A 15,970-nucleotide genomic window follows, 5' to 3' on the forward strand; every position below is an offset into this window, starting at 1 on the left:
GAACAAACGCCCTGATTTCCTCTTTGGATATCTATCCAAAAATGCTTTGGAAAACAATGTGTGGCTGTAGTGCCAGCTTCCTTCCTATGGCCTTGCCACTGTTCTTTCATCTTTCCAGCATATATATATATATATATATATATATATATATATATATATATATAAGCTGGAATATATATATATCCTCTGCATATACCGTGCTTTCACAGACCCTGGGATTTGCGATTTGGCTCTGCTTATGTCTGTTTCCTTTCTGCAAATTCTTCCACTTGCAGAGTGTTCGCGACGTGGTTTGCTGCGCTGGAGCAGAGGAAAAGAGACAAGCGCTTCTCCTGCTGTGCCTAAAGCTTCTCCCTCCTTTGGAATCAAAGCAGTGTTGGCAAGAAATGCAACCTCAAGCGTCGCTTTCCCAACCTAGCCGCCCCTCTCCTCCAATGTGAGTGGGTTCCTTCTTTGGGTTCTTCTTGTGCGAAAGGCAGGCTCCCTGCTCTCTTGTCTAAAATATTCAGTGGGGAACGTCTCGTCCGGAGCGCATGGAACAAGTGAGCAAGGCGGTCGGTTTAATAGGGAACAGAGCGAGGGAGAGAGCAAGAGATGGGCAGCCTTTTATGAGCCTTTTTTTAATCATAAAAAAACCCCGAGTACATGCTTTGGGAAAGAGAGCTCAAAGGCAGCAGGAGAGCAAATGTCTTCCTTGCACTTCAAGAGGAATCTAGATTCCCTCCAGTTCTGCATCCAGAAGCAGAATTTTGTAAGTAATGTATTACAGTGTCTTTGCCTCCCCCTTGGAGACCTTCGTTGTTCTGTTCTATATTTTGTAACCTTTCCTCCACAAAAATATTATGCTGGCTTTTAGAAACATGTGTTCCTGTTGTGTTGGTGTGTTGACAGGAAAGCACTGATGGAAATGACTTCATGCTCTCCTAATACGTATTCTTCTGCTTTCCAACTCCTGTAGCAGTGACAGAATACTCTTCTTTGAACAGGCATAAGTTGCTGTGTCTGTAATACATATATATACTAGCTTGGGGACTCAGCGGTGCCCGGGTTATTAGAAGAAGACATTGTTTGTTTTGGGGTGTTAGGTAATATCACTGAAGTTTGGTCCAGATCCGTCATTGGCTGGATTCAGTGATCTCTGGATAAGGGTGAACTACAACACCCAGATTCCTAGGGCAGTCACCCCAAACTCTGACAGTATTTGCAGTCAGCCATGTTGGGTCTGTGTGCCAAGTTTGGTCCAGATCCATCGTCGACTGGGTTCAGGCCTCTCTGGATAAGGGTGAATTACAACTCCAAGATCCGAGGTCAGTCACCCCCAAATCAGGCCTATATATACAGTTGGCCATGTTGGGTTTGTATGCCAAGTTTGGTTGTGGTCAGTTATTGATGGGGGGTCACAGTATCGCTGAATGGAGGTGAACTACAACTCCCAAAATCAAGATCCATTCCCACAAACCCCTGCAGTATGTTCAGTTGGTCATGGAGCCAAGTTTGGTCCCAGTCCATTGTTGGTGGCAGTCACAGTATCGCTGGCTGTAGGTGAACTATAACTCCCATCAAGGTCAATTTCCCCCAAATGTCTCCAGTATGTTCTGTTGGTCATGGGGGGGGGGGGTCTATGTGCCAAGTTTGGTCCAGGTCCGTCATATGTGGGGTTGGCCATGGTCTCTGGAAGTGAGTGAAGGTACAGCAAGTCCCATCAGCCATGGCAAGTTTGGTCCAGATCCATTGTTGGTTGGTTTAACAGTGCTCTCTAGATGCAGGTCAAATACAACTCCTGTAAATCATGGTGAATTCTCCCCAAACCTCTTGTTCAGTTGCTGATCAATTCCTAGGAAAGGGTTAAGGGAGAGGCAGTGGGCGGGGGTCACGCAAACTCCACACCAATGGAGAGAGAAAGGAACCCTGGGATGTCCATTCTGGAGGAAAAACAGAGCAGAACTTTTATTCAGTCTTCTTGAGTAACTGTTTAATTTCCTCTCCCACAACTGCCTTTGTAGTGCAATGACTGGGCTGATATTGAGAGAGTCCAGCAGGTGTATCTATCTTTCCGATTGCTGAAATCTCTTTTACAAGTCAGATGCATCATGCCATTTTGTTACAAATGTGTATTATCTCAAATATTAAGTGTGGTGAAGAGAGAGCACTGTGATAAAAGGTAGCATCAGTGGGATGCTTTCTCTCCCTTCCTGATTGTGCCTTGGGCTTACGCAATGGTAGGAAATAGGCTTTTGAATGTCTCTTTTCTAGGCTGAACCGTCTCCTTCCCTACGTTTCTTGGTTTTGGGATTGATTTCAAACATGTGCTCCAGTTTAATCGTGTTTCCCAATTTAGGATTCCTAGATAGTAAGGGACTACAGCTCTCATTATCCTTGTCATGACTGGTTAGGATCGAAATGTTAGCCGCTTCATCAGAATCTATATAGCGAATGCTAGATTGGCCATTGCTGTCTGAATATGTCTCCAGCTGCTGCAAAGAAACATTTCCACAAAGTATTTAGAAGAAGGTGGTCATCTTGAGTTACAGTGACATGACATGTTTCATTTCTTCTGGAAAGCAAGGAAAACATGACCTTTCCCTTAAGCATCAAATGTCAGCGAGAGATTTGCCAGAACCAGAAAGCAAACCTGATTTCTCGGCGCCTGTAGCCTGCACAAAAGATATTTCGTGTGCATTATGTACAATCTGCCGGGGTAAGTTATGAAAAGATGCGAAGTTGAGATAAGCACTGTTAATTTGGTTCTATAAATGGAACTAAATGAAGGAGAATGATGTAGTGTGAAGTCATTGCCACAAGATGGCCACCGACTTGGAAGACTTCAAGGCAGATAAGATAGATTTGGAAACAAAAAAGATGACAGTTGACTAGTAGGCTTAATGGTTGTGTCTATGCCGCCTGGTATCAGTTGTTTTTTGTCGTGTCAGGAGCGACTTGAGAAACTGCTGGTATCAGTTGCTAGTGTGGAAATGGTAGAGGAAGCCTGTTTTTTTTTGTCATGTTTACAGGCTTCCTACAGTATCTAACTGACTGCGATGGGGCGAACACATGATGGAAATAGTGTGAGCGCTCTTATGTTTTGTTTAGCATATACTTAATATGTGAGGCTTTCAGTATAAAGAAAGGATGAGTTCTAAACTTTATCAAATGTAGGGGATCCTTTCCCCAATTGATCACTTTAAGAATGGATCTTCATTGGACACACTGGTGCACTGCCTGAAAAATGCTCCCCCTCCCCTAAACAAAGGCTGGTGCTGTTCAAGTGTAAGGCTTTTATAACTTTTATCATTTGCATCATTTGTTGATTGAGTTGCAACAATTGACACTAAAATTGATAAGTTTCTAGTTAAGAAAATCTGTTGACAATGTTTGTGATGAATCAGAGTAATCCTCAGAGTTCGAGATGCTTGTCTGTTCTTAAGATGAAAAGCACACCTCTGCATTTTAGATGGATTAGGAATCAGCAGGTTTTCCCTGTAATAGGCATAAGACCACCTAAAGCTTCAGAGAGCTTCTGTCCAACCATTTCAAAGCTCCCTACTTGAGTGGTGACGGCATGATCGTCAGCATAGATGAAACTCTGTCCCTTCTGACAGTAGCTGATCGTTTGTGTAAATGTTAAACATTGATGGAGCAAGCACGCTCCCCTGAGGCAGACCGTTCTTTTGTTTTCGTCATCTTCTTCTCTGGCCCTGGAACTCAACAAAAACAAAAACAAAAAAACAACCCTGTTTTGAAGCAGGTGAGGTGGTAGTCCTTTGTGATATTATAATTTCTCAGGAGAAGGTGATGATTTACAGTGTCATTGGCTGCTGACAGGTCTATGAGGACAGCTCCTGTAATCTGCTGCCTTTCAAAACCATCTTCAATGTGCTGGGTCAGGTTCAACACTTGTGATGTGCAGCTTTTGCCTTTCCTGAAACCAGCTTGCTGTGGGATCATACATGGGTCTATTTTTTTCTATAATTCTATGCAAAATAAGTCTCTCCAGAACTTTGTAAAGATGGCACAACAAGGAGGATTACCAGAGAAGGAATCCCACTGGAGCATTGCAGCACACCCAAATATCTGGGAGTCCCTTTGGACTGTGCTCTGACTTATAAGAAGCACTGCTTGAATATCAAGCAAAAAGTGGGTGCTAGAAATAATATCATACGAAAGCTGATTGGCACAACCTGGGGATCACGACCAGACACAGTGAAGACATCTGCCCTTGCTCTTTGCTACTCTGCTGTTGAATATGTATGCCCAGTGTGGAATACATCTCACCACATTAAAACAGTGGATGTGGCTCTTAATGAGACATGCTGCATTATCACAGGATGTCTATGCCTCACACCACTGGAGAAATTACACTGTTTAGCTGGTATTGCATCACCTGACACCCGCTGGGAAATAGCAGCCAGCAGTGAAAGGACCAAGGCATTGACATCTTCGGCCCATCCTCTGTTCGGATATCAGCCAGCATACCAATGTCTTAAATCAAGAAACAGCTTCCTAAGATCGACAGAGATACTTGCGGGAACAGCTCAGCAAGTGAGAGTCCAAAAGTGGCAGGCTAAAACCCAGCACCTCAATCAGTGGCTGAGAGCAGATGAGAAACTCCCTCCTGGGCACACAGAAAACTGGGCGACTTGGAAGGTGCTGAACAGGCTGCACTCTGGCACCATGAGATGCAGAGCTAACCTTAAGAAATGGGGCTACAAAGTGGAGTCCACAACATGCACGTGTGGAGAAGAGCAAACTACAGACCACTTACTACAATGCAACCTGAGCCCTGTCACATGCACAATGGAGGACCTTCTCACAGTGACACCAGAGGCACTCCAAGTGGCCAACTTCTGGTCAAAGGACATTTAGCATAATTTCAAAATTTTAAAACTTTGTTTGTGTTTTTAAATGCATTTTAACTGTACCCTCAACTTGCTTCTGACATGATTGATAGATAGATAGATAGATAGATAGATAGATAGATAGATAGATAGTAACCTTCTCGGTGGTAAACACCCATGGCCATTTCCCAAATAGGAACCGAGGCTTAGGCTAACTTCTGCCCTCCCTCCAGGTGTTTTGGACTGCAACTCCCACAATTACTAAAAACTGGTGACACTTATCTTACCCCAACAATCTAGCACCTGCAATGTCCAAATGCTGCCTGGACATCGCTTGGCACTGGAAGTAACAATATCCAGACTGACAAGGTGATCAGGGAAGGTAGAAAAGGATGGAAGGATTCCTCCTTTGCCCTCCACTCTTTTGAGTCATTTTGTCACTCGAGATCAGAATTACCCAGACATTTCATGTTGGTGACACACTTTCTAGGTATGCAATTAGACAATTGGATTTTGGCTTGTAATGGAAACAAGGATTGCTGATAAAGCTTCAGTGGAGACCCCTTTTCTCCACAATGATAACTCTTCCATGAGTGAATTTCCCTTCTTTCTGATTTCTCTCACTTCTTGTTGCCTCATGTTGGGGGTTGCACATGTAAGTAAACAGAAGCTTTACCACAGTTTCTGAACCAAGATATACCCTGCAGTATAATAAAAGTGTCACTTGGGCTTGTGTAACAAGTAAGTGTATCTTTACTTCAGTTCAAAAGGTCAAACAAGGAGACAATATATACAGCAGTCTCTCTGAATTCACACAGAGAACAGAGGGAATAAACAGTCTTTAAAATATGAATTGTGGATTAGAAATAAACAGGCTTCAGAGAGTTGGCAGCCATTTCCTTCCTGGCTGTTTTTAGTCAGCGCTCTCTTCACTCAGGTGAAAGTGGTAGTTAAAACCGTTTGTCTCGGCAGCAAGCCAGAGACAGCATCCAATCAGAACTCTGGTTCCTGGCATGCTCAGCCAATCAGCTGCCAACACATATATTTCTAGTCAACCCACCACATCATGGTGTCTCTTTACAAATCCCCACACCTCAGCCCCATTCTTTTCTCTTAAGTCATTTGTAAATCGGTTGTTTGTAGCTTGGGGATGGCTTGTAATTATAATGTTGTGCTTGCTCATATTAAGGCTATGTTGCCTCTTGTGTGCTTCCCGTAGGCTTCCGAGGTCTTTTTTTTTTTTATAAAACCCTTTACAGAAGTAAGATTGTGCCTATGGGAGGGGGCTTGAGAAAGAAGCACGTTGATATTTGTTGCTTGGTTCAGGTAAAAATGCCCCCCCCCCCTAGTCCATAGGATTCTTTCCCATCCAGCCTCTCCTGCCCATTATGTCTCAGGTTGCCTTGTTCATATGACAGTAGGATTCCAAACCTCAGCTGCACATGCTTTGACCTTTTAATTTTTGCATCCCTTGCCTGCCAGTGATACGTTCCCTCATCTTCCGCACAATGTACATCTCCTTGCAGATGCTTCCTGCTTAGAAGTTTGGAGGGAGAGGCGACGAAAGTCAGATGGCAGCAGCAGTGCAAGCGACATTATCAACTCCGGTTCGCAGTTAGGAAAATAGAATGTCAAGAGATACTGTATAATGTGTTTTCTTTCTTCTCCTGAAATTAAAATTAATCCTAATTAAGTGCAAGTTAACCTTTGTACCCAGTGCAAATGAATGGAATGTGTGATTGACTTACCTTGAAATGTGAGAGGTCCCTCCAAATCACTTTGAAGTAAAATGTCACTGTCTATGTGGCTTGAATTTTTAATCCATTCCCTGTTCTTCTTGAAGTGACAGTTCTCAGAAGAATGGAAAATTAAAACATGCCATCTAAACCTTTTAAATTGCATTCTAAAATAATATTTCAATTGCATCAAATAGGATGGAGCGGGCTGGCATCATTGATGGCATCCACAACTGGGGATGGATGCACATGGTCCAGAAACAGGGTGGCCTTCATGGAAAATGCAAAATCTTCATATTGATTGATTGATTAATTGATTTGGGATATTTCTACCCTGCGTTTCTCTGCAGCAGGAATGCAAGGCACCTCTCAGCATACCAGCATACAAAATCTATCAGACAGAAATACATAAAAAGATAAACCCAGCATAGGCCCAATGGAGGGTGGTAATGATTCGTATTAAAGAGCAGGAGCACTATGGCTGTGCACTCACTAACTAATACTCCAGCAAAAATAAGGAAACTGGAAACCAGTTAAATTACCCTAGTTCTGGTCCAACTTCTTTTTCCTGACTTTCCCCCTTTCTTGTAATTATGTAGTGATTCCCAGTCTTTTCCATCCACTTTCTGGCAGAGAAGAGGAAAAGCCATCTATGAATCCATCTCTAATCATTTTTTTCCAAAGTAGACTGAGTGAGATGATCACCTCAGACCATCAGGAAATATATATGGCATGGATTTCATTTTTCAGGCATTGTGTATTGGGGGTTACATTGCGTACTTTGTGATGCGCGTGGAGTTCTCTGTGCCTCCAAATTCCACTCGGTATTGAATGGGGTTTGCATCTCCAGACTGCCAGGGTTGAGCACATGTTGGCTGTCCAATGCCATCTACTCCATGAGTCAGTTGCCACATATTAATGGAACTGGATCTCTTTGCAAACCAGTACTTGCCCGAGCTCTGCAAGGCCACTGACTTTGTGTTGTTGGTGTGCTAAGAGACTTGTCCATGCCTTCTTGGACTTCCTGAAATTCCTCACCCCAAATGTTACTCCTTGGTACACCTACTCAATCTTATCTATGTATTCCTTTTTTAATGTGTTGGGTTATGCTTCCACACAATGTCCCATTTGAGGACATTAAAAATACAGCTACCCTATGGGAAGGAGCATGTGGCTATTTGAACTTTAACCAGAAATTTCTGGCCATGAAGCCAGCACAAACTGGCCAAGGATGCCATTACTTGAATATGAAGGGAAGGGGCTTGTTGGTGGTCAAAAGCATCAGCACACTGAGTTTTTAGGAGTTGGTTAGTGGCATATTGGTTAGTGGCAATGCCTCTCCCTGCTTGCTCCCCACTTGAGCCTTGGAGACGTGTCACCTTCACATGGCCAACTCTCAGCTGGGCGAAATGGTGCACACACCATCCGCCAGTCTGCTACGAAGCACAATTCAAAGTGCTGGCTTTAGCTTATAAAGCCCTAAACGGTTCCAACCCAGTTTACCTGTCCAAACATATCTCCTTCTATGATCCACCTTGGAGGTTAAGATCTTCTGGGGAGGCTCTGCTCTTGGGGATGAGGGATGAGGGACAGGGCCTTCTCAGTGGTGGCTCCTCGGTGGTGGAACTCCCTTCCCACTGAAATCAGATCAGCTCCCTCCCTCTTGCCCTTCAGAAAGAAATTTAAATTGTGGTTTTGGGATCAAGCTTTTGGACAATAATTTTCAGTGCAATAAGTGATTACGGAATAGTACAATGATGACTGGAATGACCTTGGATTATGATTTTGGACTGTGTGGTTTTAATTATTGGTTTCTTTGTGGATATATTTTTTAACTTTTTGGTTTTTAATGTATATGTTGTTTTATTGTATGTAAGTTATGTGGCATCAAATCATTGCCTACTTGTAAGGCCGCTCGGAATATAGTGTGTGTGTAAATATATATAATTTCAGTTTCCCTGGTTGCCAGTCATTCAAAGTGCTGGATTTAGCCTATAAAGCCCTAAATGGTTCTGGCCCAACTTCCCTATCCAAATTTATCTCTCCCTGTGAACCTGTTAGAGAGTTAAGATCTTCTGGGGAGGCCCTGTTCTCTGTTCTACCCTCTTCACAGGCACAATTGGTGAAGACGAAAGACAGGGCCTTCTCAGTGGTGGCCCCTCAGCTATGAAACTCCCTCCCCAGTGAGATCAGACTGCTCCCCTCCCTCCTGGTCTTTAGAAAAAGGGTGAAAACTTGGTTATACAATTAGGTGTTTGTGTAGTGCAGTATGGATCCAGCATAAAGTAGCAACATAAAGGCAGGACTAGTTCTATGCTTTAAAGTTTTAAGATATTTATATATTTTATTTTTTATACATTGTATTGTTTGTATATTGTTGAATTACGCCAAATTACATAAGCCGATCCGAGACTCCTTTGCGGTGAGAAGAGTGGGATATAAATGTAGTAACCATATAAATAATAAATGTGTATGTATGTAAGCCTAAATATAGGCAGGCCTACCCCGTGAAACAGCACATCTTCAAGCCTTTTTCAAGATAGGTCTAGGAAAACTATCAGTTGAAGGATCTGAGAGCTGGTCATCAATAATAATAATAATAATGGTCACAGACAGGACCTGAACTGCAAGAGCTGTCAGGCCTACAGTCTCTAGGGCCACTTATGTGCCACCTGTATTGGAATTCTGCCTCTCCGTTGATTTGGACTTCTTTGGACACATTGGAGGGTCATCCGTACCAGAATTTGGAAGTCACCTGGCATTTTCTAAGTGATAGTAGTAGAGTTAATACACCTCTGGCCTCACTACCTGTAAAAGAGTTAACCCACTGTAATTGGGGTGTGGTGGTTAACGCAATAGGAGTCGTATGTATATAGGTTGGAGTTATACTGAGTAATTTGATGAGAGTCGATAAGGGACGGATAGTGGTTGTTGGAGAGAATGGGAGAGTTGCTGTCATGCAGAGAGAGATTGAGAGAGAAACTGTAAAGTTTGTTTATCTTTTATACTCATATATTGCTGCAATTAAGAAGAGGAAAGCCTTCCTGCTTATTTGGGAAAGAACAAAAGTACCCGTGTGTTTTGTTGTTCAAGTAGAAGACCACTAGAACTGTGTTTGTGGATGCCTGGCTCCTTAACCAGAACTAATAGAGTCACTTCCATAAGAACAGGAGTTTGATGACTGCACACAGTAACCTTGGCAATCAGAAGGTGTGCTAGTCTTCCTTGGCCTTGGCATGCTGGCAGCTTTCTTGAGTTTATTGGTAGAATGTTGTGGCCCTGTGGCATATCTTGCATGTGTCTAGGTAGGACTCAAAGCTATCCATCCAGAGGTTTTTGCTTTCAATGGACCCAAATGCACCTGAGATTGAAGAGTGTTATCATTCACAGTTTGATCCAAGGTGATAGTGGAGGCTTGTGATGGCACACTCGAGCCTTCGGGAAAACTATATTGTCTGGCTATCTGTATACCTTCTGTTAAGATCCTTAGCAGACAGGGGCACTTTAAGGCAAGGTGAAAAGATAACCAAACGAGTTTATTGAAACAAGATGAATAAAGGGTTAACTCCACCAGGGACTATCATAAGGTAACTTAAAACAATACATTAGAAAAGAAGATTTTGCTGGTTGCAGTAATCTTTCCAGAATCTTTTGAAGTCTTTTGCCTCTGGTGTAAAGCAATGGATTATAAGTTGTTGTTTACAAACTGTCTTAATCTTCTCTCCTGTGAAGCTTAGGCTGGCCAAAAGCTTCTCTTGTCCTTTGGACTGTTGGTATAATAATGCTGCTAAATGCAGCATGTGCTAAGAATGCCTGTTTTTGGATTGCTTGGCCTAGGATCACCAGACAATTCCCCAAGCCTCTAGTGACTGTAGAAAAGAGAGGAGTCCAGCAAGAGAACTCTATACAGGGAAATGGAATAGGCCAACTAAAACTGGCCTGTGGGGGGATTTTAAGTTCCACCCAAAAACTAATACAAAGGAAGTTATCTACACTATTGGGAAAGACTATAAACAGGGGGGAACTAAAGCAGAGGAGAGGAGAAGGCAGAGCCAAGACTTTACAAGGCTGATAGTCCAGTGGAATGTGAAGCGAAGCTTGTAGTAGAGGCTGTGAACAGAGGCTTGTTCCTAGTGACATGTGTGCATTTATCTACAATATGGTCATTTCTCAAATTAAAAAAAACAACACTTGTAGTGGCTGTCCTAGTGTTGAGGCACTTTTTAGGGAGATCTGTAGATGCTATAAACCAGCAAACAGTTGGAAGAAGATGTCTTCCAACTTAGCATAATATTAATATATTATATATAGTACTAATAATATTGTAATACAATATATATACTGCAACGTATAATGCAATACAATATAATATATAATACTAATAGTATAATATACTAATAATATATTGTATATATTGTAGTATAATATGTAATAATAATATCTATCTATATCTATATATATAATAAAAGAGAGTGTTTGTTTGTATCGGACAGAGGAAGGGCGGTGTATGTGGCAGCGTTCTGATTGGCTGCCACTGTGGTGTCTGATTGGCCAGCCTGAAGGTTCAAAGATTCCGATTGGCTGGGCAGCGGTGCTATTTGCATACGGTCTCTGATTGGCCAGCTTCAAGAGGAGCCCCTGGTGGAGAAAAGAGTTCATGACAGAAACGGGGACAGGAGAAGGAAATTTGCATATGGTCTCTGATTGGCCAGCCTCAAATCCAACATTCCGAGATGACAAAGAGAGGAAAGGAAAGGCCAAAGGGGGCTGGGTCAGAACACTACCAATACAGACCGAAATAGGCACACAGAGCCCCCATCACCCACTCTACATCCTACTGCAGTTTGGAGGACTATGAACCATGGATGATGGGACTTGAAGTACCACCACTCACATTCTGAGACCGCTGTTAACCTTATCCAATGACTGATCAGGACCAAATTTCACACAGAGACCTCTCATGACCCACTTTACGTCCTGGTGTGGTTTGGCCGAGATGGACCGTGGATTATGGGACTTGCAGTACCATTGCTCAATTCTTCAGACCACTGCAACCCTCATCCAATTACCGATAAATACCAAACTTGGCACACTGAGTCTCCATGACGCACTCTACATCCAGGTGCAGTTTGAGGGAGGATGCACCATGGACGATGGGACTTCCAATACCTGCACTCCCTTCCTAAGACCATTACAACTGCCAACGATGATGGATCAGGACCACAATTTACACAGAGAGCCTGCATGACTCACTCTACATCCTGGTGCGGTTTGGAAGAATTTGACAATGGATGATGGGACTTGCAGTCACTTCACTCACTTCCTGAGGCCACTGAGACCCTCGCCAATGATTCATCAAGACTAAACTTGGCACATGGAGCATCAATGACCCACTCTACATCCTGGAGCACTTTGGAGGACGTCAGACCATGGATGATGGGACTTCAAGTACCCCCACTACCCAAGACTGCTGCAAAACTCATCTAATGACCAATCAAGACCAGCGTTGGCACACAGAGCCCCCATGACCCACTCTACATCCTGCTGCAGTTTTGGAGAAGGGTGGACCATGGATGATGGAACTTCCAGTACCTTCACTCACATTCTGAGACCTCTGCAAACCTCATCCAATGACGGATCAAGACCAAACTTGGCACATAGACCTCTCATGACCCACTTTACGTCCTGGTGTTGTTTGGAAAAATTTGGAGATGGATGATGGGACTTGCAGTACCTTTGCTCACTTCCTGAGACCACTGAGACCCTCGCCAATGACTCATCAAGACTAAACTTGGCACATGGAGCTCCAATGACCCACTCTACATCCTGGTGCAGTTTGGAGGAGGACAGACCATGGATGATGGGACTTCAAGTACCTCCACTCCCTTCCAAAGATTGCTGCAACCCTCTTCTAATGACCAATCAAGACCACACTTGGCACACAGAGCCCCCATGATCCACTCTACATCCTGCTGCAGTTTGAAAGGGGATGGACTTTGGATGATGGGACTTGCAGTACACTTACTGACACCACTGACACCCTCATCTAATGACTGATAAAGACCAAACTTGGCACACAGAGCCCCCATGACCCACTCTATATCCTGCTGCTGTTTGTAGGAGGATGGGCCATGGATGATGGGACTTCAAGTACCTTCACTCACTTCCTGAAAATAATGCAGCCGTTATCCAAAGACCAATAAAGACCAAACTTGGCATACAGAACCGCCATTACCCACTTTCTCTAATAACCCGGGCAACGCCGGGTCCCCAAGCTAGTATATAAATAAAAATGTAATGTTCGTTTGTGATACCATTAGAACTCAACAACCACTGGGGGAATTGACACCAAATTTGGACACGATACACCTAACAGCCCAATTTATGTTCTCCACTCAAAAAAAAAATTTAACTGGCAAGAACTTACCCACCACAAGGCTAAATGCCTATATAGAGCCTGTGTTAAAAGAACCCTCTCTCTCACCCCTCGCTCCTGCACGAGGGAAAAAAACCCAACCGCTGAGAGAGAGAGAGAGAGAGAGAGAGGGAGGCGTGGCACAAGAGAGGGAAAGGTGGCCGGTCTATCCCTCTGGCTACCCCCTGCCTCTGTCTTCCCAAAGGATTGAGAGAGAGAGAGAGAGAGAGAGAGGGTGTGTGTGTGTGTGTGTGTGTTCGTTCATGTTCCTTTTCTTCTTGCCTCGCTGCCTCCGCTGGGTTGCTGGGAACTCACAGGGATTCTGTGTGTGTGTGTGTGCCCAGAAACCTCACCCATACTGAGTTATGGGAAGGCATTCTGGGAAATGAAGTCCAGTATTCAAAGAAGGGACAAAAAGGCACACGCTCTGTGAGTTAGCAAAGGCTGTCCAGGAAGGCAGAATCAAAACACTCCCAAAAGATGGCCATCCATTTTTACTTTATAGCAACCCTGGGCTATAATATATCTACAATAATAATAATATCTCTATATCTATCATAATAATATCTATCAATCCCTAATAATATATATGTCTATGATATCTATATGTCTTTAACAATAATATCTACATTTCTATCATAATATCTATATGTCTGTAATAATGTCTATATGCCTATAATAATATCTACAGGTCTATAATAATATCCACATGTCTATAATTATAATATCTGTCTGTCAAAAATATCTGTACATTTATAACAATAATACCTGTATGCCTATAATATCTATGTCTATAATAATAATAATAATATCTATATAAAGCATAATAATATGTATACATCTATAATAATAATAGCTATATAATATCTATAAAAATAACAATAAAAATAATAACATCTATATGTCTAATAATATCTATAGGTCTGTAATAATATCCATACATCTGTTGCCTGTTTTTGCTCAAAAGATATTGAGCCCTGTGCTCCTTCTGTTTTTAATCAGTTTTATACTAATTTATGCAATGCTTTTGATATGAAATTCATATATAAATAACATCTATAATACTAATACCTATATAGCTTTAATAATAATAGTTGTATCTATAATAATAATATCTAAATGCCTATAATAATATCTATATGTCTATAATGACAACAATACTTATATAATAACTTGGAACTGGGTTATATGGCAGTGTGGAGTCAGGTAACCCAGGGCCCTTCCACACATCCATAGAACCCTTTGACCTCGAGGAGACTGAAATGGGCCTATCTTAGGTTGACCCTTTTTCCACTTCCGTTGTGTATTGATAGCTTAGAAACCAGCTCTTCCTCTTTTCTTTCTTTCCCATTTCTCCACAATGGGCCACAGCAACGCGTGGCAGGGTACAGCTAGTATAATAATATATTACATATTATACATAGTACCAATAATAATATTGCAGTATAATAGTATAATACAATATAATATATAATACTAATGTTATGCTATGTTAATCATATAATATATAAACATATAATAATCAAGTTGATGTTTTTATATTCATATGTGTTTTATGTTATTGTATTTTATATTGTGCTTCATTTTTATGTTTGTTTTTAGGCACTTTATGCAGTCTGTAAGCTGCCCCGAGTCCCTTCGGGGAAATGGTGAGATATAAGAATAATGTTGCTGCTGCTGCTGCTGTTATGTAATACAATATGATACTGATAATAAAACAATATAATAATATATAAACCAATATTATAATATACTAAGAATAATATATAATAATCTCTAATAATAATATTGTTTTAATATTGTATATTTGTATATTTTAGGTTGCATTTTTAATTGTGAGCCACTTTGAGTCTCCGTGTGAAGAGAAAAGCGGGATATCAATAAACACAGTTCCATTGAATCCCACTGTTTTTGCTCATACACCTGTATGCACTCCAAAATGCCTTCCTTGGAGGACTGGGAAAGCACTGGATTGCTGAAGTTGGCCAACACTAGTAGCCAATGAGGACAGATCTTTGCTTTAAGGAAAGATAAAGCACAATTCAATTCTGCTGACTACAAGTGCTTTTTAACTGAACAATCAACTCATTTAAAGTCTGTCAATACAGTACTGTGTTGTTCATCTAACAGTAAATCCAGATGTGTTTTGTTCAGATGTTCTTCCCCTCTCAGAGGATCTTAGAACAGATGTTCCTTCCCTTTTTGTACCCGTTTGGTATTGTCCACACATAACCGAAGCAGATAACCATGCTCATTCCTTTTTGAAATTGTGAGATAGTTCTAGAAGGACAATAACAACAACAACAGCCTCTCCTTGTGGCTCTATAGTTAGATCTTCTGCAGAGAAAGAAACTGCCAGATCACCACTTCAGTTAAAACATATGTTTACTATCCTTTTCCAAACATAAATAAACATTCAAATAGGAAAAAAAATTCCTCACTAAAGCAATCTGTTCTGCATTACAGAAATTGACAACGAGGCTCTTGACAAAAGGGCAGAGATAATCAAGATGCGTTTTATTTATGCTTCGACGAATAGCTTATGCTTTCCTTTATTGACCTCTTGTTTTCTTTGTGGGAAGTAGAGTTATCCGAAAATATTTACATTGATCGGTATTGCCAGAAAGCAAACATGTAGATTTTCACAAATAGGAAGTTGTTATGGCTGGGTTGACCGTTCTTCCTTTCTGTCTCTGCAGGAAGATAGTCAAGTGCCTTTGGTCCATCGTGTATCTTTCCGTTCTGGCTACTGAAAAATACTAAAATAGGGCCATATCTGCATTCGCTTTCTGAAGGCTTCCTCCTTTTAAATGCTTCATCAGTTAATGCTCAGTTGATCTCAGTCTCATTTCTGGCTGCCATAAAAAGTAAACAATACACTACAGTATACCGAACGATGTGTGCAAATGATCCAAAGCCAAACTTGCAGGCAAAAAGACCTGATGATCCTTCACCAGCATAATGCAACTAGTCTATAATTTGCA

The 15,970-nt window shown here is 41.8% G+C and overlaps 1 protein-coding gene across 2 annotated transcripts in view; it reads left to right on the top strand.

Moving 5' to 3' along the window:
- The first annotated feature begins 271 nt into the window (after positions 1 to 271).
- LOC132781758 (ankyrin repeat and fibronectin type-III domain-containing protein 1-like) overlaps positions 272 to 15,970 on the top strand; it is a 343,353-nt gene continuing 327,654 nt past the window's right edge. Inside the window, exon 1 of one of the 2 annotated variants that reach the window (XM_060786193.2) lies at positions 272 to 436. The gene's annotated coding sequence lies outside the window, so the exon portion shown is untranslated. The other variant, XM_060786191.2, reaches the window with a different exon arrangement.

The sequence above is a fragment of the Anolis sagrei genome, chromosome X (genome assembly GCF_037176765.1).
Source record: "Anolis sagrei isolate rAnoSag1 chromosome X, rAnoSag1.mat, whole genome shotgun sequence".
Lineage (NCBI taxonomy): Eukaryota > Metazoa > Chordata > Lepidosauria > Squamata > Dactyloidae > Anolis > Anolis sagrei.